Genomic DNA, 27167 nt, shown 5'->3' on the forward strand with positions numbered 1-27167 from the left:
GTGTATCCCGCTGCTCTCATTGTTAAGGACAAATGGAAAATTATGATGTGCGTTTCACGATCCCGGGCGGGGCGCATGCAGTTAACTATGAATCCGAGGGGTGGAGGTTCGATTTCCGGTGGAGAAAGGATTTTTCTACCGAGAGCTACATTTGCCTGTTTCGCCATTTCGCGCACCTCCAACAGGTGCAGTTCTGCGCAAGCACGAAGCCGCCCCTCCAAACGCCAAGATGCAGAACAACCTGTACGCCCTAACAAAGTGAAGAACGCTTTTAAAAGCGGCCACGCCAAGATGCAGAACGCAAAAATAATAATAATTATGATAGTAATAATAATAAATTGGTTCACAGCAAAGGAAAGGCGTCGTATCTGTCACTCTTGCTCTGTGGACACCTGACCCACGCTTTAATGGAAGGGAGGGTATGTGGGAGAGACAGTAGAAAGAGAAGCCGTAGTGGAGTGCTACGGAGTAATTTCGACCACCTGGGCATTTTTAGCGTGCACTGACATCAGAGGTACTCATCTGATAGGGCTGGGACAGGTAGGTCACCGCCGCTTGCGGCAAGGGCTAGCCTGCCACAGAATTTTTATATGTTGTAGGCCGTCATCGCACCCGCCACCACGTAGGTGGTGGACGACGGCTCTTGTTGCGGCGCGCGTCTTTCTCTCCCTCTTCCTTTTCTTCTCTATTTTCTCTTAGCGGAGGTGGCACAGCTACAGAGCCAGTAGCAGGCCCGTGCATTTTCTTTTCTTTCTTCCTACAGCCACAACAACTGACATCGCACAGCACACGGACGTCTCTCCATTTCGCCTCCATCAAAACGCAGCCGCCGGCAGAGCGTAAAAAGCGGCGCATAGCAGTAGCAAAAAGAAAATCAGTGTGAGATCCCACACCTAAATCCCTTTGTTGGCGTAAGTTAAAGCTGTGTAGTCCCGCAGCCTTTTTTAGTGTTTCAGACAGCGCGCTTTTTACTGTTTGTGTTAGTGTTTGCCCGGTTGCCCGGGCAGCGCGAATACGTATGAGCAAGCTGTCTGGAGCGGGGGCGGCATGTTATCGGCGTGAAGCCGAGGTTTAGCCGAGGGTAGATAAGCGCGTCGGAAGGAAGGCTCGGGGCTGTTTGCCGGGCGGCAGGCTAGCGAAGGTTGGCCAGGGAGCGTCAAAGGCCGGCGCGATGTCGGGGTCCTGCCAGACGAAGACGGAACCAGTGTCTACAACAATGACTTAGGAGTGTTAGCGTGAGTTGCTGCCACACGAGAAGCAACGTTTTTGTACAGTCGTTAACGCTTTATGGGGTGGGGGGGGGGGGGGGGTCCCTAGTACCCGCCTTATTTGCACCGCAGGGTGTTTTGTGTTTCCGCGGTAAAGCCCTGACCCTTGTTCCGTTTTATTCTTGATTGTCCATTGTCGCACTCCTCGACGACATGTTTTCAGCGCAGTTTTGTCCAATGTTTCTTTTGTTTAAATCATTTTCTGTCAATCCGGAATAAACCACCGCTTTTAAGAAAGACTCGCTTTTCACTCGTCTGACGAGACCATGGCTCGTATTCTAGAAGGCGAAGCCTTCAGAGCGTAGATTTTTCCCTTCGAATACGCAGCCCAAACCTAAAAACAAAGACTGCGCAGTTCGTCCAGCGAGGCACACAGACTGCAACGATATCTCGATGGTGCCAAGACAAGAGGTGGAAGAAAAAACAAAAGATTAACGCTACACACCAGTCCGTGCCGGTAAGTGAAAATAAGCAAACATTTAATAACAGAAACAGCGCAGCTACTAGTGTAGACAGTAAGTATCCATGTGTCTGTGTATATGCGCGTGCCACTACTTAGTTGGTTGGTTTGTGGGGTTTAACGTCCCAAAGCGACTCAGGCTATGAGAGACGCCGTAGTGGAGGACTCCGGAAATTTCGACCACCTGGGGTTCTTAACGTGCACTGATATCGCACAGCACACGGACGCCACTCCGTTTCGCCTCCATCGAGAGAGAGAGAGCAGAACTCTTTATTTATTCCAGCGGATGAAGAGGCTCCGGCCCTCCGTCGCTTGGGATGGATGGCGGGTGCCCCGCCTCAGACGCAGCCCGGCAGACGTTGTTGGCCGGCGGCGTCCCAGGCCAGCTGGATGGCGGCTAGCTGGAGCCCAGGGTCCGAGCAGCGCAGCATGGTCTCCCAGAGTTGCGGCGTCAGATTTAGACCCCTCCCGGGAGAAAAGGGGCAGTCCCAGAGGATGCATATGTTCGAGGGTCCCTCTCGAGTCACAGTTTGCACAGAATTCAGATCTTTCTCCTGGGAGCATATGGCTCACCAGGAGCGGGTGTGGAAATGTCCCAGTCTAAAGGCGACGCCAGGCGACGGCCTGCCTGCAATTTAGGGTAGGGGCTGGCGCAGCAGCCACCCGTCTACTGAGTCTATAATGCTGCAGAATTTCTGTGTAAGATTTGGCACACTCTACGCTCCCCGCTCCAAGCCTCCCCTCTCTGCCGCCGGCTCGGTGGTAGAGCCCTCGAGCCATGGCATGGGCGGATTCGTTGCCGGGAACGCCAGTGTGCGATGGAGTCCAAATCAGCTGTATAGTTCGCGAGATTGGTGATTGCTGTAATATTCGAATTGCCTGGGGAGCAATCAACCCACGACTGCAATTTCGTATGGCAGTTTTGCTGTCGCAGATCACGAAACGCGCCTTTGTCTGGGCGCAGGCTAGAGCTACAGCCACTTCCTCAGCTGGCTCAGGAGATCTAGTTTTCAGGGTGACCGCGGTGATCGGTCTACCTGACCCATTCGATACCGCTGCAACCATAAAGGGGCTTGCCCCTCCGGCAGCATCTACAAAGGCTACTTCCTCCGGCGGCAAGTGGCTAAATTTCTTACTGAGCATTTGAGCTCTTTTTTCCCGACGCTCCGTATGGTGTTCGGGATGCATGTTTTTTGGCAGCGGAGGTACCCATAGCCTGTCCCGTACAGACATGTCTATTTCAGATTTTGTCTGAGCGCCTCCCCAAGTGTCGATGCCCAGTTTTTCTAGAATGGATCTGCCTGCGGCGGTTAGGCGGAGCCGTTCTACCTGTGAAGTGCGCACCGCTTCCTCGATTTCATCCCATGTGTTATGGATGCCCAGTTGCATGAGGCTAGCGGTGGAAGTACAGCGCGGGAATCCAAGGGCTCTTTTAATACTTGTGCGAAACGCAGCCGCCGAGGTTGGGTTCGAACCCGGGTACTGCGGCACAGTAGTCGGGCTTTTTGCCACTGCACCACCCCGGCGGGGCTCTACTTATTGAGGGCGCATTGTGCAACGCCGGCAAAAAGAAAAAGACCCGACCCGTCGCATTTCCCTGCAATCTCCTTATTAGTACAACTGTCGGCGCATCTCTTCCGCATTGTTCCTCTTGTCCTCGGTCTCGACGCGTAATAACTCCCCTTCTCCTTCCTCCCGTGTTTGCGAAGCCCGCGTGAAAACCCGGCGCATATATGGGTCAAGGCCCAGGGGCCAGAACGTCGATGATCGAAGCCGTGGCTTTCGTTACACGGCTAGGGCTTCGCACGCGTTGCGACGGAACCGAGTTCCGCGGAATCGACAGCCTTTGTGTGGGTGGCTGTAACAGCCACTCGGCGCAAGGCTATTACCGGATGTCAATGGGCTCTTGTTGTACTCGAAACGCGCGGAGTTACGACGCGGTTTTCTATTTTGTATTTTTGTGCGTGACTTCTGCGCTTTGGCATCGACCTCGTTGTATGCTGACGACGGCTCGATGCATTCGGCTGAGTGCAGACCGCGCTTCAGTTGAGTGAAGGAAAGATTTATTGGAAAGCTGCCTAAACGTTTGGCATCCGCATGACACGGACACGTCGCATGGTCAATAGGTCGCTGTTCTAACAAGGTAACCATTGTACGTAGACAACGAAAGAAAAACTGCGCAAAGCAAGCGCTAAGGCTATACTCCTGGGCTTAATCGACATAGGTGTAGGCACGAAAGCTCAAATTTACGTAAAGGACTTTCTGTCAGACAGAAACGTCTGTATAATGTTCCAAGGCATAGAGTCCCCCGAAGTGGAGCTAGGGAGCAAGGGCACGCCGCAAGGCTCTGTCCTATCGCCTTTCCTCTTCAACGTGGCCATGAGAGGACTCCCCACGGCCCTCAAGAAAATTGAGGGTCTAAGTTTCAGCATATACGCGGATGACGTAAACCTCTGGATTAACCAGAGGAACAATGCGAGCATAGAAGAGTATTTGCAGGAGGCAGCGAGACAAGGTGGTTGCTACGCCGCCGATAGGAGCCTCTCGTGCTCACCGCACAAATCGGAACTATTTGTCTACAATCATAGATTCCTTAGGAGAAACATAGACTCAAAATTCGAAATTATAGTCGAGGGTAAAACAGTTTCTAAAATAGAACAAATCAGAATCCTGGGCTTCTTTATCCAGGAAAACGGATACAATGACGGCGTCATAGAAAAGCTAGACGACTACGCGTCGCAAGTTATAGGCATCTTTAGGAGAATTTCCCTTAGGGTCAGAGGCATTAAAGTAGTGCCTAGAATATACTTGAGAGAAGCCGATTGAAGCTAGTATAGGATTACATATCTAGCCGAGTGTGCTACGCTATACCCTTCCTAAATCTTAGAGCGGATGAAAAGAGGAAATTAGACTCTCATCCGAAGAAGTATCAAGAGAGCACTAGGACTCCCGATGTGCTCCTTTACGGAGAAACTCCTCTCCGTGGGGGTGCATACTAACTGGGAAGAATACGCAGAGGCAGTTCGCTTGTCTCAGCTAGAGAGACTTAGCAGCAGCACCACTGGCAGAGCCATCTTGCAGATGGTAAGCTTGCAGTCTGACCGCGGGCTGCACCCTAAAACTAACGTCCCCCCTAAATGTAGGAAGACAATAGTGATACCCCACTCCCGAGGTATATGCATCCAGAGCATAATAGCGAGAGAAGGAATAAGAGAGCCGAAGCGCTAAGAAAACGCTTCGGATAAATAGATCCTTAAGAGGTTGCCTATACGTGGACGCAGCTAGTGGGAAGTCTGGGGTTGCGGTTGCCGCAGTAGTCAACGGACTAGGAGCCCCCAAATCGCCAGCCACTATTCGCAGCCGCAACATAGAGATGGCCGAAGAAGTTGCTATAACGCTCGCTTGCGTTGGAACGGAAGCAAAATTTGTAGTCAGCGATAGTAAAACTGCTATCTGGAATTTCATGAAAGGCAGAATCTCGCCGGAAGCGGCGAGGATCCTGGCCGGCAAAGAGTTGACTCGCAAAGTCAACCTAATATGGACCCCAGCGCACGCGTCAGTTCCTGGTAATAAAGCGGCACACGAGTTAGCCCGCGCTATCTATTTCTGGGTAACCGTAGAACCGCCGGAATGCCAGAACAACATATTGTGAAATCGCAAACATATTGTGAAATCGTTGAGAATTATCGATTAAACAGAAAGCTACTGCCACCACCGGATAAAACACTGAGTAATACAAAGGCGATCGCATGGCGGCGACTGCAAGCTGGAAATTTCGTTAACCCACTATGGGCCTTTCACATGCTACCAGGGGAACAGAAAAATTATCTTTGTAAAGCATGTGGGGAGAGGGCTACTCTGGACCACATTATATGGGAATACTCCGTCTCCCCTGGAGTCGAGGAAAATACAAATAGCAGAGAGAGCTGGGAAGCCCTGCTGCGGAACGAAGACCCCGCTCGGCCGCAACAAGCCATCCGCCTGGGGGCCGAGGCCACGAAGAGACAAAATCTCTTTGGTAGCCTTTAGTCGAGGAGGCTCCGGTCCCCATCCCCTAGGCCTGCGTAGCGGGGGTGGGGAGTAAGGGGCCTCTATTTAAGGTGGACAATAAAAGTTATCATCCATCCATCCACCTTCCTCTTTTTTTCTTCTTAATTTTCTCTTCTGTCCGCACAAGGCAGCGGAGGTGGCTCGGCTGCAGAGACAGTAGCAGGCCCGTGCATTTTCTTTTCCTTCTTCCTTCAGTAGCAACAACAACATATGGGACGCCGATTGGCCGTCCACCTTTCTTTTTTTGACTAAATGCTTCGAGTCAATGAGATCATCATTGCATCGTGGTCAGAGAAGTAGACACTCCTCCGGCTGGGGGCGAAATTAGCTAGGCGCCCTTGTGCTGTGTCCACGTTAAAGAACCCCACGTGGTAGAAATTTCCGGAACCTTCCACTACGACAACCCTCATAGCCTGAGTCACTCTGAGAAGTTAAACTCCACAAATCGGACTCCTCTATGTCTGGTAGATGCATACTGGTAGTTTTTCTTGGAGGCTTGAGGCTTCCAACCGGAGGGGCAAGAGTCCCAGTGCGAACGATTCCCATCTTACCTTTCCACATGAAAAGAGTTTTTCTGAGCCGGCAGCTCTTTCCAACTCCCCGATGTAATGTAGTCGCGTGACGTCATATAAACACCACTGACTAATGATATTTCGGTGTCATGTGGTCGCGTGGCGTAAATTAAACCGCTGACCAATCAGAGCTCGGCGTAATGTGGTCGCGTGACGTCACAAAAACCACTGACGAATCATAATCTGGCCATGTCAACTGCAAGCTACCACCTATCAAAGGCATGCTCGAGATTGCTCAAGGCTACTGGACTTCAGAGGGTCGACGCCAACACCTTTGGACAGTTTATTCCGACAAATGCTCTCTTGCAAAAAAAAAAAGAATAGTTACTAATTACTGCTGCATCTACTCTGATCTTATTGCAGTTTTGGAGGCAGATGTTTTCTTATCATTTCATTTTTTGCATGAACCCGTCCGGGAGACGTTCGACCCCCCCCCCCCCCCCCCCCCCCCCATGTCGAAAAATATTACATCTAGTTACCTAGAATCAACTTCCTCGTTATGTGGTTAGCACTTCTTTTCTTCTTCACTCAAACGCTTGAAACGAGGACATCCGCGTGCACGTTCTGGCATGCTTAAATATTCAAGCCCACATTCAGACTCTGTAGTCTCTGGAAATGCTGGCAAACAGCCCGACATGAAATACGTCACCTCTTTCGGCAAGCACAGGACGAGTGCATGGCGAAGCTTCGACCGCACACGCCGGGTAACTGGGGAAAGCCCAAACGCAATCGTTTTATTTCGCCCATGCAGGCTGGTGGAGAAAAGAGAGCATCAATATTGGTCCTGCGTGTTGAATGGTACGAAATTCAAGCGCTCACAAAATTATTGCGAAGTTTTCTACTCGAGCCGAAACACTCTGTACGCTATTTTTTCTGCCTCATTTCTTATAATGGCGAATTTGCGCCTGCCTACACACCCACGTGATCAAATAATAACTGTAGTTTAAATTTGGTTCACATCAAAAAGTACATTACGTAAATCTGGCTTTAGGTCAGCACCGCAATAACTGCAGTTTGATATGTCTAAAGTAGTTTCATAACTAACGCTTTGAATTTTCGAAATTGTTTATTGCACTCACCGCGAGTCTGCTGTTCATCTGCAGGCTGACTTCCAAGCCATCTTTCGTGCAGCAACCTGCAGATATAAAAAGACAAAGATTAGTGTGCACAATATGATAAAATGTATCGCAAATCTGCCTTGGTTTGGCAAGACCGAGCGGTGCGCTCACTGTCAAGGCCCATAAGCTATACTGACATGTGTCAGTAGAAATATATGTCCCGCAAAAATCGAATTCACATTGTTCTCACTTGTGAATGTGCGAATGTCTTCGAACGCGAATGTTGTGAATGTCTTTTTGCGTAGTTAACCCATCTTTCCATCATCTTTAACAAACCTGCCCAACAACGTATTCTGCTGAAGCCTAAGCCACGTTAAAATCAATTGTGCTTGGCCAATGGGAAAAGCTATCATGGCAATGCTTTCCTCAAAGAGCAGCACATAATCACGCGATCTAAGTGTGACGATATCTTCCACATTTCTGTTGAGACAGTAAATCTACTATACTAGGCCAGCAGTGGTATCACAAACATTCCAAAACGTGTAAATGCATACCTTGCTTGGAAAATAACACTGATTCAAGCGTCATGAGCCATGCATTCCCGGCAGCGTATTTTTTGTTTGCTTTTTCTAAACTGTCATGGACACCAAGAGCAGTACGTGAATGTTGTCAGAAGCGAGTTTTTAACACAACAAAAAGATTGATGCAAACGCTGAGGCTGCCAGCACTAAACATGTCCCATGAATCCGATTCTCTAAGTTCACCTTCCTGTCTCGACGGGCATACTGCGTCTATGGTTGGCTGTCAAAGATGTCGATCAGAGTCACGTGCTGCAAGCTTGTGACGCAAAATCGTCCATTTAGGAAGCCGCTTTCTACGTGGACGCCAAAATGACGTTACCTTAAAACGCAATATCCATTAGGGGTATTTTTCGTGCATTTTAGGGACATTGCGTGGCGAGAACGATGGCGCAGAAAAAACATGCAAATGAGCACTTATTCCCAGCTCGATATTGAAGGTCTGATTTCATTGCCAAGGCATTCTGCCGTTGACTCAAAAGTGGCCTCTTAAGATGATCGTTTTGCACCACAACATTGAAGCACGTGACTGACTGACTACTCTGTGAGCCAATAAGATAAGCAATATAGTGATGACAGGCGAATGAGAACTGCGAGAATCCCGCTCCCCTCCAGCCACGTTGATGTGTGTCATTTCAGTATTCTAATGGCAGCTACGGCTACGGCAACAACGAACGTTTAAAATACACTGATATCTGTTACCACGTTTACTTCTTTTTTGTTTTGTCTCATGTAACATGATGCAACACGAATCGAACGAGCAATTTAACCAGCGCTTCGAACGAGTGCATGCGCGCCTAGTCGGAGAAAACTAAAGAAAATGTTCTGATGTTACGACAGCATTTCTGTGCGGTTTTTGACGGGAAACCTGTTGTGACAACAAAACATTCTGTAGTAACATCAGGAATTTCTGTAGTTACAACAGAAAAGTGCTCCAGAACTACAGACAACAGAAATATACTACAGAAAAACTACAGTACTACAGAAAAGTACTACAGAACTAGAGAACAATCTGATGGTTACGACAGAACTACAGGATATTTTGTCGTATTTTTGACAAAGTTCTCTTTTTTTTTTTACTGGTTTTATTTTTATTATGACGCAGGCAGTAAGGAAGTGGCAAGAGAGGCAATATGCCATGTCAAATGTCGATTAGAAGTAAACGCAACACGATTACGAAGTAAACTCTGGATTTCGACTTCAGCCACCACGAAACGCACGAAACCGCAGAGTAAGTTTGCCTAAGTTTCTAAAATTCCGCACACCTACATTACTGCCTGCTTTAGCGACGAAATAATAGTCCTAAATAAACAGTCATCCCTTAAAAACGTGTGATTAACAGCATGCACATGAGTGCTCATCTGTGTTTCTGCATGCCTCTCTATAGCAGCGAAAGTGTGTAACTGAAAGATAAATTCGCAGATGAACGATAGCAACAAATCGCGTTTTGTTATTTGACAAAATTTTAAACGCCTTCAAAGAGAAAAACCTATTCCTCAAAAAACAGCAGGTTGAAATTTTTTAGCACGGAACGAATCTCATTCTGTGTAGCTGGTCAAAAGATGAACCGATAAAGACGTAACCAGCTTGTAGACCCTGAAACAGCCAGTGCTTCCCTCGTGTCCTTAAAACAGTATTCAGGAGTAGGCAGTGCAAACCAAATCCGATTACCTTCACTCTATTACTCTCCTGGGCGTTTCCTGTTCGCAGTGGACCAGTGTAAAGACCCCCAATCCAAAAACAAGAAAACCATAAACGCACACGAGCTGCTAAAGCCGAGACCTTCCCGGTACTTGAAAATTTACTTGTTCGGAGCCCAACAGGAAACAGCGGCAACGGGGAAAAAAATCAACTCCCCTCCGCGAAATGATGAGGGCCTTAACGGCGCAGGCACTGAATAAACCATGACTGTAAAAGCGAGTGAGAAAACTAGTAAACAAATACTCGTGAATAAAATACGCTGCACCTCAGCCCCAGGAAGGGGACCGACAACAGCAAGGTTCGTACAAAGATTCGCGTGGTAAGAAAGAAGAGGAGGCAAGATCCAGGGTAGAATAAAGAGGTCATCGCTAATTAATTAGCGCGAGTTAGGTATCCAGATTAAAACGACACTCCTGTATCCGCTAGCCCATTTATCTCTTCTCTTGTTGCTGGCCTTTGACTTCTCTGATGCTTCGTGTTTACTTAGCCCTGCACCAATAACACGGTCTCCGTGTTCTGTGATAGCACCTTGCACGCACATTTAGCGGCACACTCTCTCCTCGCATAGCCGAACATGCACAATTATTGCTTGCTTGTTTGGGTGTTGCGGGCGAACAGCAGGGAATAACCGCAACTAAATAAAGGTTCTTTTGTACGCCATTCTGCAAAGGCTTGCGTATGACGCCAGGTTTGCATGATTTCACGAATGTGCTCTAAATGATGCCCGTTGAAATAAGACGAGACGACTAGAACAAAGAATTTGGCAGTTAGTTAGAGTAGAGTAGCTGTGAATATACAGAAAAGGTCCGGAAGTTGACTCTTGCATCATACACTATATATAGGTAATATTGGTGCTGTGCCACAGATACCATTCTTACATCTTTGATGATGCATCATGCATTCCAAAATCAGACAGGAATGAGGGCAGGATTTGCGACATATATAAAAATGAACCCTACATCATTCTCGAATAGTGTGTTTATTTCGCGCCTTTGAAATGGCAGCGCGAAACACCGCAGTAGCGAGGACAAAGCAAGTTTAAGGGATAGAAAAAAACCCAGTGCACACATATTCAATCTGGGCAATTTATTCTTTGGGCGAAAATAGCGGAAGAAGAGAATTAGCCCCCGTTCACTGCAACCCACATTTGGTAAGTCTCGAACACGCCCTACATTGGCACCACAGGAGTGAGCATTTGCTTCAAACGTCTTGCAAGGTTCCCGACAAAGAAGTGGTGCACCGGCTGCATAACCTTCGCTCCAGAACATGTATTACACCTTCCTTCCCACTCCTATCTTCCTGGCGAGGCGTTCCACAAATTCAGACTGGCGGGAACAGAATACCAACGCATCTTTCAGTAGGCTTGCATGAGGAATACAGAAGCAGCTCGGAAAGCAGCCTAGCGGCACAGCACGTAGTGTGTATGATGACGAATCCATTTTGATAACCACGACGTTGCTGCAGCGCCTGGTTGGAGCCGACACTCACAACCATTCCTACCCCTTTCTGCGCCTATTATGGTCCCACCTTATTTTTGCCACTGGCGCTCTACTCATCCATGTTTTCCCCCCGTTTCTTCCTTCCCTTTCCCTCATCGCTTCCCTTCGTCTCTCTCTCTTCTAGTTATTCCTGGTTTCCATAGCAACGGAAAGCCGTGACCGCTGAGCACAATGCATTGACCACCGCGAGTATATAGCGTATATACGTATCGCCACACCAATGCCACCACGCAGGATAAGAAAACACTAACACCACAGGAGCGCCCCCTACTACGGCCAGTCCAGGGACGTGTCCTGCAAGCCTGACGAAGAAGTCAAAGTTATTCAATTTGTGGCGCTGACAATGTTATTCGTTGTGGAAAGAGAGTGGGAAAGAGAAAGAGAGGGCGCTTCTGGCGTTACGGGTAAGGAAGCGAAAAAGAGCTAGAGCCGGCACAAGAGAATTGTTCAGTGAGGTCGGCCGAACCAAATCAACTGTGCCGGTGAACACTTCAAGAAGTTTGCGACGCGTTTTTTTATCTGACAAAGGAAATGCTTGTTGCAAAATTGAAGCACACTTCAATCTCTCCGTTTTCAGCGTGACCCTCGCATTGAATATTTATTGCGTTCCCAAAAACAATGCATGGGCCGTTTATGGAAGAAGACTGCTCAAAACAAGTGAATTGAATATGACAGGAAACAATGACCTGCAAGAAACGTTAACGTTAACTCTTTCGCCGAGAAATTCAAAGGTAGTGATAGAGCTTTCTACTTAGTATCACATATTGAACGTGTCCACTAATTTGGCAGCCTGGAATATTCTTGCGGCTTAGGAATTGTTCCAGAGCTTACCTGAAAGCTACTAGCTTAAGCCGCTGGGCCTACACAGACACAAGAGCATATTCTGAACAATGAAAAACAAGCCTTTCTTTGATAACATTGTTTGGCTACATGTTTTAAAGTTGCATATTTAGCTGACGCACATCGCTTGTAGACTTCGATGCGCGGGGAAGCTGCAGAGGGTACGGTGCAGACCGGTGATGCGAATTAATTACTATGGGCCCTCCTACTCCGCCTCCTCCTCCTCATATGCAGTAATCGCACCACCCGTTGAGGTCACTCGCTACCCCACTGCGATCGACGCGACGCACGTCACCACAGGCTGCATATATAGCTCTCTTCTCGCATATACGATTGTCAATCAGAACAGTTCAGCCCATGTGACCTTTCAAACATTTCAAGCACGGGCGCGTTCTGCTCTGTTTTCTTTCAGGGAATACTTTCGCTACTCCAAAGTTATATTACCAAGAATGGCGCAAAGGTGTCCTCGATATAACAGGCAAAAGAGAAAGTGTAGCATACAAGTTTACAAACGTGAACCCCACGCCCGCGAGTGCGCTATACGTTTATCGCTGAGATCTCTGCTTTTAATAAAGAACTTCCTTTTGGGGGCCATGCACGCAGAACTGCATAATCACAAGGAGCTGGCATCTCAGTTCTTAAAATATCTTAATTTCACGGGAAGCTTCGCATGTTAGAGCAAAGGAGTTCTGGGAGATGGTGGATTGGTATTTCTGGGGAGGGTGAAGAACGGTGGTTTCTAGCTCGTAAGCATCACATGTGAACCGATAAATACACACTAAGCATGCAAAGTTGCCAGACCATCAGGTTTAGGACTCTGCAGTACTCATTATCTGATGGAAAATAGCGCGAAAGTACACGAAGGACGGAAGGAAGTACTTTCGTACTTTCGCGCTATTTTCCATCATGAATGTTAACCAACTCGCCCAACTTTCGGCATTACCCATTATCTGAACTTGGAAGATAATCACTGCATAATGACTATTTTTTCCCGAGATTTGAAGTGCAGCTAGAAGCAATAAGAAGAATCATGGGAGCACGTGAGCACGCATTTCACAAAGTGCTGCGACCAACTTAAGAAGAGATTGAACGGCACCAGGGGCATGCTGGGAAAGAGCAGCCGACCAAGCTTACTTTGCTTGCGCCTTTAGCGCTGATTCTTATCACCTGTCGGTAGCAGCGCTTTGCAGAGCGTTGATGCCACCGTGTTCCCTTTTATACTGCTCCTAGCTGTACCTGAGTAAACAACACAGCTTAGTTACACTGTCCAACAATAAATCTATTGATCGAAAAAACTTTCCAGAAGCGCAGTATCTATCTCTGAAGCTTTTGAAATAACGCGCTCTATTACGTGCACATATATACATAGGAGTTTACATTCTGCACATGTTTTTTGCCTTAGTCGAGATTAATGTTATTTTGGCTCTTGGGATTATTTGGACCACTGCACCCCCAGGCCCGATGAAAATGGCTGTATACACTTTGTCTTCTGAAGAGCACGAACTCCTGGGGAATAAAAAGGACACTGTTGTACATGCTGTTTGTTCGATGCCTGAACTGTGATGTCATTTTTGCAATTAAAAAAAAGAATCTTGGTCACTAAAACCCAGTCTCGACTCAAACGGGATGAGCACGGCCAGAATTGTTGTGAAATAGACTCAACATAATTCCATTCGTGCTCTTTAATTTTGACTGCTTTCCTCCTTTTTCCCCTGGAAAAGTTGACTCAACTAATACCGACCTAGTATGCTGAATTCGACTCCCTGCGGTAAAAAGCAGCGATTTGTGGACTAAATGCGTCATGAGCGTTCCTTGGCGTGGCGAGGTGAAAACGCAATGTTGCGGCGATGTCTGATTAGAGTAACAAAAAACTCTTCTTTCCACGAATGACATCAATAGCAATCCGTAATTATTAGGGAGTGAGCATGCAAAGGAAAGACTGAGCCACTTTTTGATCGAGCTAGTAATCAAGATCGCTTGATGCTCTGAAAATTCCATTGAATGATAGACTGATTGATTTACTAGTCGTTTAATTACATGATTGAATGATTACATGATTTATTGTTTCATTCGTCGGTAAATATGAATCCATAAATCGAGCGACGTATTTATCAATCAGCCGCCGAATAACAATTTTAAAAAAGGTTGGATTCACTGACGCACCAAATGATTGATTCATCCCTAGCTCAGCGAGCGCCCATACCTCACCACTCGGGTGTTTGCACATCATCGCCATCGAAATGCGTCCACCGGAGCAGAGATCGAACATGGTCTAAGCAACTGAACGCTAAACCCACGGGGCCGGTGCGGCTGGCGAACAATGTATGAAAAAAGGAAACTATCGGCAAAGACCGCGAATTCGCATGAATGAAGGTAACTTTGTTTACGTTCCCCCGAACTTTCCAATTGCGTTAGCCGGCTCTGCACCTGAACGATTGCCAATAAAGGCTATCTTCATCGCTAGCACAGTGCGGGGCTAGAAAGCGGACCAAGGTTGGATGCGAAACGAAGGCAGAAAAAGGAATTCGCTGCCTAAAGCAAAACAAAATATATAAAGGTGGGAGGAACGCTAGCAGTACTTTCCCGCATGAAACGATAATCGAGATATTGGGGGAAGCGCACTAAATCGATCGCCTTTTCGCGTGCGACCCTCATCGGTAAGAGAGGGGGGGGGGGGGGGGGGGGGGGGTGCACGCGTCCTTTCCGGGAATGCTTGCGATCAAAGCCAGATTCAGAACCACTCCCAGTGCAGGGAAGCGCACGCACTCTGAACTGTGGCCGAGAGAAAATGACAAAAGGCGCACTTTTTTTTTTTTTTTTTACCGTGAGCAAGGCTACGATGATGCAAGTACACGCACACATGGCGCAGGAATACAAGCGAAGTATGCGATGAGAGCCACTACAGAGAATCTACGATTATATGAAAAGGGAAGTCCTAGGGTGCCTGCTTTCCTGACCCCCGCGCTTTCCTACATTCCCAACTTGCTACGCACCGAAAGAGCTACCGCATCCGGTTACCAGCTTTTGAGACATTACCCGGATGTACCGAGAGAAAAGGTGCAGTCTGCCAGAACCGCAACCCAAACTCAGCGATTTCCTTCCTTTTTTTCGTCAATGATTCATTCTTTTTTTTTTCTCACCCTACTCTATGGCACACAGGCTAGAGCGCCCAGCTGCTTAACGCAGGGTCACGGGAGGAAAAAGGGTGACCTTCTGGTTTGTCAATGACGATGTTGCATCAATCGCTTGCGCATCCCGTACTCATGAACCGCATGTACCCTGCGGTACACGATATGCTCTCTCCTTTTTGCAAAAGAGAAAAGGGCACCCTGCCGCACGTTTTGGCAGAATAGGCCGAACTCAAGACCCCTCTCCTCCACTTCCCGCAAATACCCCTAAGCCCTTGAGCGATGGGAAACCTTGTTATCCAGCCCCGCCCTCTCGATTCAGATCGCACTGACGGACAGTGGCCAGACAAATTCGTCTGAGCTAGCCTCGCTCACGATTCTGCCGAAACAGACGCTCGTCCTGCCTACAGAGGGAATTAGTTTCAACAGACCCTGCGTCTCTCCAGCCCCCCCCACCCCCTACCCTCCCTCTCTTTCTCTTTCTCTCTCTTCCCATCCCTCTCAGTTGTCCTAAACAGGAGGGACGCGTTCGGGACAATCAATTTTTCCAACTCCAATGCAGAAGCCTCTCCCGGGCGGGTTAACATGAGCTCGCCATTTGTTCGACCGCTCGCGGTCCCGACGGGGACTCTCCCAGACAAGAAAACTCTTCAAACGGACACTATCTTGAGCGAACGTACGCAAAGAGTCTATGTCTTCGCACCGCTAATGGCTTTAACGAGGTCTGCCTGTCCCCGTTTTTGACGCCGAGCATGCCAGACGAGACAAACTAAGAACAGCGCAGCCTCTACCTCTTGCTGATCGATCTGGAAGCAAGGAATGAATGAGGAGGCTTATACTTTGGCTCATGTCCCCGATGTCTCCTTTGGGAAAACACCGGGCATGTACGGTCAAATAATTAAGGAGCAGAGGAAACATATTCAGTTGGTCGTTTGCAAAAGCTTCTATCGCGGACTGAGCCTAAGCTTCGGTCGTGCCGATGTCTTGCCGTCAATTGCTGCGTTGTTCGTCTTGGCGCATGTCCAAAGGGATTCGCTAATACGGTTAAGAAACAAGTAAGTTTCGGACCCTTTTGGTGAAAAATGTACATGTACTTATATGCATGTGCAGATACCAAGTTGTTTTTTTGTTTTTGTTGTTTTTTTGGGGGGTGGGGGGGGGGAGGTGGGGCCTAATCAACTACTCATTGCTTCTCTTCTGCGTAGTGTAGCAATACGTCAAGACCACGCTGAGTCAGGCTTTGTCTTCATTAGCTCATCAGGCACGATCATTTAGGCCAATACCACCTTTGGGATGCTCATATTCGCTTGGACGTGATAGTCGCCTTAAGCGTTGTTTAATAAAAGCTCGATACGTGCGTAACAGTTTTCTCTGCCCATTTCCAGCTATCTTTCATATGTACAACTACGGAGCTCTTTGGAAAACTGAATGTACCACTTAGCACCTTAAGCGTAGTAGCTTTAAAAGGCAAGTACTCACAGCGCTGCGCACTTTAACGATCCCGACACATTCACAGATGTTACAGAATGCCAAGTATATAATAAACTTCACAAAATTTCGCGCAAGCCCATCAGTGTTCTTGCATGTACTTCAAGACACGTCACCCTACATATTATCACAGACAGTCGACGGTGTAATTAGGCGAAGTACGCAATCTCGTCAATAGATGCAACTAACGCTTGAACACGTTGTTAGCGCGCTATGATTTTTATCACAGTGGTACAAACAACGCAACTGTCGTCGTGTCTTTCTGACAGCAGTTTTTTGCCGCAGCCAACAGAGAAAGCTCGGCTCTGTCTCCACACAAACCCTACAAATTTTACGCGGGAGGTTATAGAGCTCCTTCGGTCGAAAAGCTGTATCCTTATGCAAATTCCGGCTCGAGTTTTTTTCGAAAGTGATCGGCACTTAGTGCAATAAATAAAGGTGTGTTGAGGTGTGTTTCTTTCGTTTACGGTGCTGGTGGGAGTGGCAAACTTTATTAGGGAAAGTGTGTCTTAAATTTAATATCATAATGATGACATTGCTCTTGGATGCATGTTGCGACCGAAATGTATGCAAAGTTCAAGTGCACGCCGAAAACTGTGACAGACGCTCCGCAATTCCTTTCACCCAAATTCAATTTAGGCAAACATTTATTTAAAAACAATCTTGGAACGAGAAGGCGGTCTTCAAGGCACTACTGCGTTCCCTGTTCGACTAACCTTAAGCGTCACCCTCATTTTTGCCTTTCGACTTTGCCAAACAGAGACCAGATATTACACATCAATACGCACCTCGCTTTCATGAATACAAAAAGGGAGTAAAACAGAAGTGTTTTACAGGTAATTGCAGCGCACCGATAAAGAAGTCCAGATAAGGCAATCTGCGCGCATACCTCTCTTCATTTCTACAAAACATCTTGGAAAGCAAAACAGCGCGCTTCAAAACACAGACACATAAAGGGAACAACAACTTTCTGGGTATGTGTTTTTAAGTGCGCTGTTTTGCTTTCCAAGATGATTTATCAACTAGCCCGTTCCTTCACCCTTGCATTCTACAAAACAATTCGCCGCGGCTGTTCACTAAAACTCTTTTTTAGTAAAGTGATGCGCGTGAAGGCTCTACTGCATGAAGCAAAAATATATGCACTCAGCACAATACACAGATGTTAAGGAAGCCTCAATATTCAATTGTTGTTTCCTCATAGGAAAACCTGTGAACTCCACCATAACAACCACAATCTCAGTTTACGATAACAGATGGGTATTACGCGTACCACCAGCTTCATTGTCAAATCGTCCCCAAAGAATGTTGTTCCATAATGTGGCAGGCTCATTACCAGCTTCGCCTCATCAAAATATCTTCCTCGGCTATCTAGCCGTATCATGTGAAATATTTCAGCCTAACCTGTTATGTGTCCGAGCTTTTGTTTTTACTTACTAGCGACAGTATATGACTTATATGTGTAGTCAACCCACAAGCTCTCATAACCACGATGTCGTTGCAGCATTTTATTTGTGGTACATCACGTGCGTGACATAATGCGTGAACAGTCTTCGTTTCGATTTTATGATATTTCGGCTTACTGGCTGACTCCTCGAGCTACGTGGGGGAATCGTTCAGAAATGAAGCTCATGGCTCTATTGTTCTCTCTTCGCCAAAAATTACCGCCTTCACACATTGGTTACTGCACGCCCTGCTGTGCAGAGCCAATCAAGTCCTCTGGTTGGACCTATGCAAAACGGCCTTTATATTTTGCATGTTGAAAAGTTTGCGCGTGGACACAAAGACAAGTAGGGAAACCAAGGATGAGCGCAAACTCGCAACTGATTTTTATTCGGAACAAGTCCGAATATATATATATATATAGAAGAACAGCGTCCCAGTTAGTCTGATCGGCGGCAACGTAAATCGTGAGCTTATTTCCGAGAGTACGATTGAAGCGCTCAGTCAGCCCGTTAGTTTGAGGGTGATAGGCTGTCGTGGTCCGATGTATGATGCGACATTCGGCCAGTAGAGCTTCAATGACATTGGAAAGGAAGACTCGGTCTCTGTCACTGAGCAGCTCACGCGACGCGCCGTGGCGAAGAACAAAATGATGAAGCAAGAACAGGGCAACCTCACGGGCAGTAGCGGCAGGTAGGGCAGCGGTCTCCGCATATCGGGTGAGGTGGTCGATGCCGACGATAATTCAGCGGTTCCCAGAGACCGTGCAGGGAAGTGGCCCGTAAAGATCAACGCCAATGCGATCAAAAGGACGGGCCGGGCATGGAAGGGGTCGTAAGGGGCAAGAAGCACGAGGTTTGAATGGCTTGCGGCGCTGACAGGCGATGCAGGAGCGGACGTATTTGCGAATATAACCGTACATGCCGCGCCAATAGTAGCGTTGAGAAATTCTTTGAAATGTCTTGACTACACCAGGATGGGCACACTGAGGGTCGGCATGGAAAGAGGCGCAAATTTCATGTCGTAAATGGCGGGGAATGACGAGAAGCCACCGTCGACCATCAGTCATATAATTGCGGCGGTAGCGAAGACCGTCTCGTAGGGCAAAGTATGGTGCTTTACGGCGTAAAGTCCGAGAAGGCGCAGCGTTGGGAGAAGTGGACACGATGTCGATAAGAGACGCGCTGGTCTTTGCGCTGCTCCGCAGGCATATCAGCGATGGTTAGAGACAAGAGGACGGGATCAGCCGCCGTGGAGCAAGCAGGTTCGCTGGATAGGGGAGAACGAGACAGAGCGTCGGCGTCCATGTGTTTACGGCCAGAACGATATACAACGCGAATGTCAAATTCCTGAAGGCAGAGGGAGGAAGCGGAGCCGTTTGAGGAAGCGTTGCATGGCGTAGGAAAGGCTGCATGGGTGGTAACGGCTCAGGCATAGGCCGCGCAGCCACTGCCGCGTAGGTCAAAGGGGCTGGGACAGAAGGTTGGCTATATTGTACTGGTGCTCCGACGTATGTCAAGGGAGCGACAGCAGCAGTTTCAGGAAGCTTGGGAAGTGCTTCTGCGACTTGTTCGCGGATGACTTGCTGCAACTTTGGCACCAAAGGAGAAGAAGCGTCAGGACGATGGGGAACGAGGGACAGTTGATGGGCAACTTCTTCTCGAACGAACTGCTTGATTTGTTGCAGCAAGGGGGACTGATCTGCGTCAGCTGTTAAAGCTGCAAGAGGCTCCTGGTGTGAGAGCGAAGAACGAGTGATTTGACGGCGCTTGCGTAATTCCTCAAAGTTTTGGCATGCATTGATGACGTCGACCACGGTTGCTGGGTTTCTCGTCAGAAGCATGTGGCACGCGTCATCGTCGATTCCTTGTAAAATATGGCCAATCTTGGCCTGTTCTGTCATTGAAGCGTCCACGCGCTTGCACAGGTCTACAACGTCTTCAATATAACTTGTAAAATTTTCGCCAAGTAGCTGTGCACGGCCGCGCAAGCGTTGCTTGCGCGGCCTGCAGTGCAGCTTGCGCACTGCAGGCCTGCCCAAGATATCGGAAAAGTGGTCTTGAAAGCAGACCACGAGGAGATATCGGCCTCGTGGTTGCGGAACTACAGGTTGGCAACGTCCGTTAGGCAGAATATCACGTTATTTAATTTGAGACCGTCGTCCCATTTGTTGTGCGTACTGACCAGCTCATATGAGGACAGCCAATCTTCCACGTCGTGGTCGCCGGTTCCGCTGAAGATAGTTGGCGCAAAGCTCCAGCGCAGAAGACGGGGGACGAGGAGGCGGTTGGACTAGGAGTGGTAGCATCGGTCATGGCAGTTGTCGGTAATGTGCGGCTGCGAAGCTCCAGGGAGGATAGAAATCCTCACCTCCACCAAGTGAAATGGGTTTTACTGAGGGTTCAATGGAATATACTCCTCTGTAAGCTGCACGGCGAACAGCACAGGAACAGAGTCCGTCTGGGCACAAACCAGGGAGCTCGAGCAGCGCAGCGGCACTTCGTTGTTCTCTCCCTCGTGTTTTGCGACATCCGCTCTTCGTTCACTACAATGTATACATATATATATATATATATATATATATATATATATATATATATATATATATATATATATATATATATATATATATATATATATATATATATATATATATATGCAGATAAATGAAGGGTAAATGAGGGTGCTAGTTATAATACATGAAGGAAAGAAGCCAACAGTCGGCGAGCAAGCAAAGCGTTTGGGATTGCACTTGGTCTTCTTTTTAATTTTAACTTTGATACTCATATAAATTAGTAATCTGTTTAGGGGAAAGATAAATAAACACGAAGTAGAAGGAAAAACAACGGGCCGATGGTGGGAACCGAACCCACGACCTCCGAATATATATATATATATATATATATATATATAAACACGAAGTAGAAGGAAAAACAACGGGCCGATGGTGGGAACCGAACCCACGACCTCCGAATATATATATATATATATATATATCTGTGTGTGTGTGTGTGCGTGTGCGTGTGTGTGCGTGTGTGTGCGTGTGCGTGTGTGTGTGTAAAATGAATCACCTAGAGTTTAAAAACATAACGGTGGATTTATGTGACATTTATACATGGTTGGGTCGAAACGTCGAAATAAATCCACCGTTATGTTTTTAAATTCTTGGTGATTCATTGTACGTTTATTAATCGGTGGTCATCAACCCTTTTTGGTTGGTTTGTGGGGTTTAACGTCCCAAAGCAACTCAGGCTATGAGAGACGCCGTAGTGGAGAACTCCGGAAATTTCGACCACCTGGGGTTCTTTAACGTGCACTGACATCGCACAGCACACGGACGCCTTGCTTTTCGCCTCCACCGAAAAGCTGCCGCCGAGGCCGGGATTCGATCCCGCGTCCTTGGGAACAGTAGTCGAGCGTCGTAACCACTGCGCCACCCCGGCGGGGTCCAACCCTTTTTTTTTTTTTTTTTTGATTTGTGTATATATTTATATATGTTTGATACTCTGACGATATGGGCACGAGGGTGCAGATAGCTTGCTTCGTACAACTACGTTTATTCCTTCTCCCCAGAGGAAAACAGGAATTCCGGCCGACAATTCTAGACAGTATACGTTGGCTGCTGGATGCTCCATCAGAGTTTTTTTGGTGCACCTCACCCCGAACAAAAAACGCCGTGCATCTGCTGCCTTTGGGCATGATTATCAACAGCCAAGATTGAGATGTCCATATTGAACCCACAATCTTCGCCGCGTTCAACGAGTCACCTTGGTGTTCCATAATAATGGAAGCCAAGTTCAAAACCTCCCTTCAATAGCACTTCAATTATTTACTTTGGGTGTAGTAGAAATTGCACATATCATACATAAGAATTTTTTATGGTCCTGATAAACTGAAATTAGCCTGCTGTGGTGTGGGCTGAACGAAAGAAAGGGCTAGACCTGTCTACCAGTTGATGTTAAAGGAGAAGGCACGTAGAAATGCGGGAATCCCGCCCTATTTAAACTTTCACTAAGTTATTCAAGAACCAATAATTACAACCCTTTTGGGACACGGACATTTGATAGCAAGGTTCCATCTCCATTGTCAAAAGATACAACTAAAGAAGAGAACACAAATATCTCACGAGAACACTTCGCGGAGTTACGTCAAAGAAACCTGATAGTCGCGTAAAAGCTCAGTTCCTAGAATGCCCCGTCAGAGACGTCAAAGCTACCACCATGTGGATAAAAAGAAGCATTTACTTAACACGTCACCTAGGGCTGGACGGTATACTTCACTTCGCCTCTTATATGTTTAGATAATTTTAACGTACTTAGGTCCAGCGCATTTTAACGTAGGAGTGACAAGTCTGTGAAACTTGCCAAACTCTGATAGGTGTCAAGCTCCGTCAGCCCCTTCCAAGCGGCACAGAAGCCCCCATTGTACCTGCATCTCTATGCAGCACTCGATTTTGCTTCCTACTTTAATTTCCGTCAAAAATGTGGAAAGCCCTAGCATCATTCAAAGATCAGGGCTAAACATTGTTTTTGCGGAAATATAGCTAAAGTTCTTATAAAGTGCATTGTTTAAAACATTGATTCATTCTAAGAACTTGAAGACATGGGGCGAACCTCAATATACGTTTCTTCTTCTTAGAGCGAGATGAAACAAAGCGAAGAAAGGTATCAAGCCCATACTCATGCAAGGCAGAAACGGAACAATTGTAAAAAATCGAAGCACCGCGCATTCGCGTCTTCACGCGAGACTCTCCGCGGTGATAAACTGCAAACACGTCAGGCATCACGCACGCGTTGCGTACTGAGAAAAATGCGCTGTCAGCTCGTCTCAAGCCATGCAAGACGCACAGGGCCTCTCCAAGTCCACCAAACTTGCTGTATTCAGCTATAGACTCTTACTGCATCAATACAACATTTCGTCTCCGGATCGTTTAAAACGCGTTTAAGGTACGTTCCTTCGAAGATCAAACCAAACAAGCCGAGAGGCATGCGCTACGAACCCTTCTGTTTCACGGGCCAACTGCAAACACGTCGATCACCGGGTCTGGCACACAAGCGGCACTTCAAATCCCAAAGATACAGTTGTTTCTCCTCACTTTTTTTTTGTATAAAACTTGTACTTCAAGCAGTCTTCTCCTACTATTTGTTCATTTTTTTTTCCTTTTCTATAGACACTTTTTTTTTCTCGTTCTGCCCGTCTTCTTCCTCCTCGTACCAGAGCCCCTATTTTTTTTTATTTTGCTTCCTCATTTTTGCATTTTCCTTTCTTTATTTTTCCTTTTCTTCATTTGTTTTGTTCTTTTTTTTTTTCATTTTTTTTTTCGCTTGGCTCCTGTATTGATGGCCTAGCCAGTTGCTAAGCATACATTTCCATCACTAACTACCTACCTTATTGCGAAACCACGGGAAGGTGCAAACGGCCCCACCACAATGCGCTGGGGTTTAACATTTCCGATAGTTTTGACAGCTAGCGAAATTAAAAGAACAAGAAAAATGACAAGTACTTTTTTCCCCTGAAATATTGAAAAGAGTTAAAAAATATTAACACTTTATATTTATCAAGATCTATAACTGCATTGAAATAGCAAACATTTTTGGGTATTTTCTGCTCGTGCTTATGTTGCGCAACTTTTCCTCTGTTATCATCATCATCATCAGCCTGATTATACCCACTGCAGGGCGAAGGCATCTCCCATATTTCTCCAATTAACCCGGTTCTGTGCTAGCTGCATCCACTTGACCCCTGCGAACTTCTTAACCTCAACCGCCCACCTAACTTTCTGCCGCCCCCTGCTACGCTTTCTTTCCCTTGGAATCCAGTTTACTACCCTCGGTTATAAGCGGACACTTTTCATAATACGGTTACAGCCGTATGTCTTCCCGTCTCCTCTGGAGCATGTAAGAGGAATTGGTGAAAGTTTGGCTTTTTATACTCCAAGGTCAGAAATAGGCTCAAGGGACACAAAGTGCCAAGCCGCTCTTCGCTCATACCACCATAGAGATTAAAGTCCCTAGTTTGATCGGCAGCGTCGGAAACGTCACCAGCAGCGAATCGGAATATAGTGCGAATGAACCATATTCTGGTCCTGTTTCCGTGGCAACGTTTTCTTACTCGGTATTTGTTTGTTCATATATCTTTCAGTTGCAATTATTCAGGTGGGAATAAAGAATGTCCATGTTCTTGTGTTTTCCTCTCCGTTCGTTCTAGTCGCTGATATTTACGTTCAAATGCAGTTTCTTCTATTCCAGTGAGCTCTCCTGTACTGTTTGAGGTTTATCTCATTTTTCCTTACATTAAACACTTGGAAAAATGCACATGTCACGATTCGGTATGTTCACCTCGTATTTTCATTTGTTTTCTATTATTTCTGCCTTTCTTTGTAAGTTTTTTAATATGCAGTTAAAGTTTACAGCACTGCCCTAGAAATCAACCATGCGGAAATGAGTATTGGCCATTTTCTCTTTTTCTTAACCTATATTCTAGACCTTTCCTCTGTTCCTCTCTGAAATATTTGTAGATAGTTCAAAGTTTTTCAATTTCTTCTCTCGAGCAAGCCACGTGATAAAAGGAAATGTCCACATTATCTGCGCCTTTTCGGTTTAGTTTGTTTTAGTCAATACGTGGGATCTATCGGTTGTGTTAATTTCCCGTCAAAGTTTTTCAGATAGTTCACCGCGTATCTTCCATTCAATCATTGACATGGAAAGCAGTGTGGACGATTTTCCGTGTTCACTTCTTCCTAGAATATTATAATCTCTTCACGTTAAGCTCCAATTCTTTTTTCGTTCATTTCATTTTGCAGGCATCCAAAATATAATCATGCCAGCGATGAAACACTTAACTTAAAGGCGTTTACATAGGTATCTCAAAATGAATAGGATGTTTCGGAAATGAATAGGATGTTTCGGATTATTGTTTTACATATACGTCTCTCTAAAGTGATACTCCTGGAGTATGGGACGGTACTCACTGTCCAACAGATAAGAAATGTCATGAAAAATGAGCGCGTTGCAGCTGGTGCTCCTGATCGTAGATTTTTCAATACTACCACCATGTTCTGCAGTTACCAACCTTAAATATTTTCTATAACGAAAGACGATAAAAGTATTGTTTCCAGGTGATATTTAATGTGAGATGTCCTTTTTCTTCAGAAATCAATTCTCCTTTCCCATGCATAAGCAGCGCTGCTTATTACGATACTGATCCAATGTACCACTGTGCAGGACTCAAACACTTGCTCTCAAAATGTCATTACGTGCAGCCACATTTTCATTAGCAAACCAAAACAGCGAAAAACAATATAAACCACATCTCCCTACCCCGCGCGCCGCGTGGAAAGCACTGTAAACAGGGTAAAAGAAAAATGCATCACTTCGGAAAACTGGAGCATTTCAGTATTTTAAACATTTTCACGAAGCGTCTCAACTAAGTCAAAATTGTGCAATCCAAACCAAATAACAGAAACCAAAAAAAAAAGGGGTTCGTTCTTCAACCTTTTCAGTGTTCCTTCCTATTTGGAAGAAGTTAATTTGTCAATTTTCAGGTTTAGTACAAATGTTTCGCTTTTTTAAGTGCATCATATACTGTATTTGGTTTTTCTCCGAGGGAAAAAAAACTAGAAAAGGCTGTTATTCTTTAAAAGATTTCCTACTTTTTTTTTCTCGACGTCTGTCATCTCCATCCTGTACCTGCGAGACGCATCTGTGTTTCGCATGTCGCCCCGACAGATACGCCTCTTTCGCTAAATCACATCACAAGCACAACAACTGACGTCAAGAGGCAGCCCTTTGCTTGGTACGAGCCCTCGATGAAAGAAGAAGACTCGATAAAAGTGCGGCAGAAAAACGGCACTTTGCTCACGCAAACGTTGCGGCCCGCCCCGTTTCCAAACGCAGGCGTCCTCTTCTAAGTTCCCTTTCACTGCAGGCAACTAGGTGCAGCATGGGACACCAATTTGAACCTATTAGTACTTTGGATCACGAGAAAGATGGCAGAGGCGGACTACTTAAATGTTCAATCTAAGCTTAGGTCAATCCCTTCTCAATGATAATGGAGGTTTAATTCGTATCCTATTAAATCCATTCATGTAAGGATTTCGAATTCCTTTAAATATATTTTCAACGATGCAAACATAGTTGGGAGACACTAAAAAAAAGACCCTTGAAAAACTGAAAGAGCCCTAGCTTCGGACGAGCTTGTCAGCAAAGCTCCCTTTAGAGAATACACATAAAAAAATCTCTTGAATAATATGGTGCAAAACTCTATCTGCATATGATCTGGCTATAGGAGGCCCTCGCAGGAACGGAAAAGCAAATGTGTAGCCTTTCAAACGCGTGCAGCGAACTGCGAGGTTCAGTACAAAAGAGGTTCGGCTTTGACTGGGCTTGGCTCCTTTTGTATATATAACGCAGGGATTCTCAAAGGATGGAGCCTCGGAGCGGCTTTGCCTTGATAAAGCGCAAAGAAGAACGGCTGGCTGGCTAGCTGGCTGGCTGAGGAAGGCCCCTGAGAAATGTCGTGGCAAATTGGATTCCCGTGTTTCGCCACCACAGCGAAGAGTCCAACCGCGCCTCAAAAAGTGCCCAAAATAGAAAAAAAATATATAGATACCAAGAAAAAAAAGTACTGACTTTGGGGCTTTCGGTTTTCGTGAACGTTGTAATCTTTTGTTACCCTCAAGCTTACACGTATAGCTCGTTGCGCCTGTCTCAGCTCGAGCGATGAATGTCATTATTTCACGCCATTCACCGAATATATGCGTGTAAAGACCGCAGGTCTTCAACGCGGTAACGTTAAGGCCCCGTGTAGCAGAAACCTGGCGTCGTTGCCGTGTCCAGCGTACACACGCCATTCTTGACCGAATAATCCCGAGATGAACAGTTTCTAGCGGAGATTGCTGAGCGGGTTGCGTGAAAGGTTTCTTGAAAGAATAAAGATAATTTTTCAAAGGAACTAGATAGCCGGGACCGCTGGCAGCAGCTGACTTGGGGACGAGCTGAATGATCCAGGCTTGCTGGTCCAAGTTGTCGCTGGTCAGGACCCACCAATCGTGTGTCGGGTGCCGCACTATTAACCTTTTGTCAGG

At 46.6% G+C, this 27167-nt stretch overlaps 1 long non-coding RNA gene and 1 pseudogene across 1 annotated transcript in view; one reads left to right on the forward strand and one right to left on the reverse strand.

Annotated features, from left to right (window-relative positions):
* Positions 1-4680: 4680 nt before the first annotated feature.
* On the forward strand, positions 4681-5757 carry LOC146176687 (uncharacterized; annotated as a pseudogene).
* Positions 5758-5782: 25 nt separating this feature from the next.
* Positions 5783-27167, reverse strand: part of LOC146176688 (uncharacterized) — a 151437-nt gene continuing 130052 nt past the window's right edge. Inside the window, exons 3-4 of the long non-coding RNA XR_014701350.1 lie at positions 7430-7485; positions 5783-5788 (exon numbers count right to left, since the gene is read on the reverse strand). This is a non-coding gene — a long non-coding RNA (uncharacterized LOC146176688). The remainder of the gene's footprint in view (positions 5789-7429; positions 7486-27167) is intronic.

Source organism: Amblyomma maculatum, chromosome 10, assembly GCF_055883805.1.
Source record: "Amblyomma maculatum isolate TAMU_Amacu chromosome 10, ASM5588380v1, whole genome shotgun sequence".
In the NCBI taxonomy this organism is placed as follows: Eukaryota; Metazoa; Arthropoda; class Arachnida; order Ixodida; family Ixodidae; genus Amblyomma; species Amblyomma maculatum.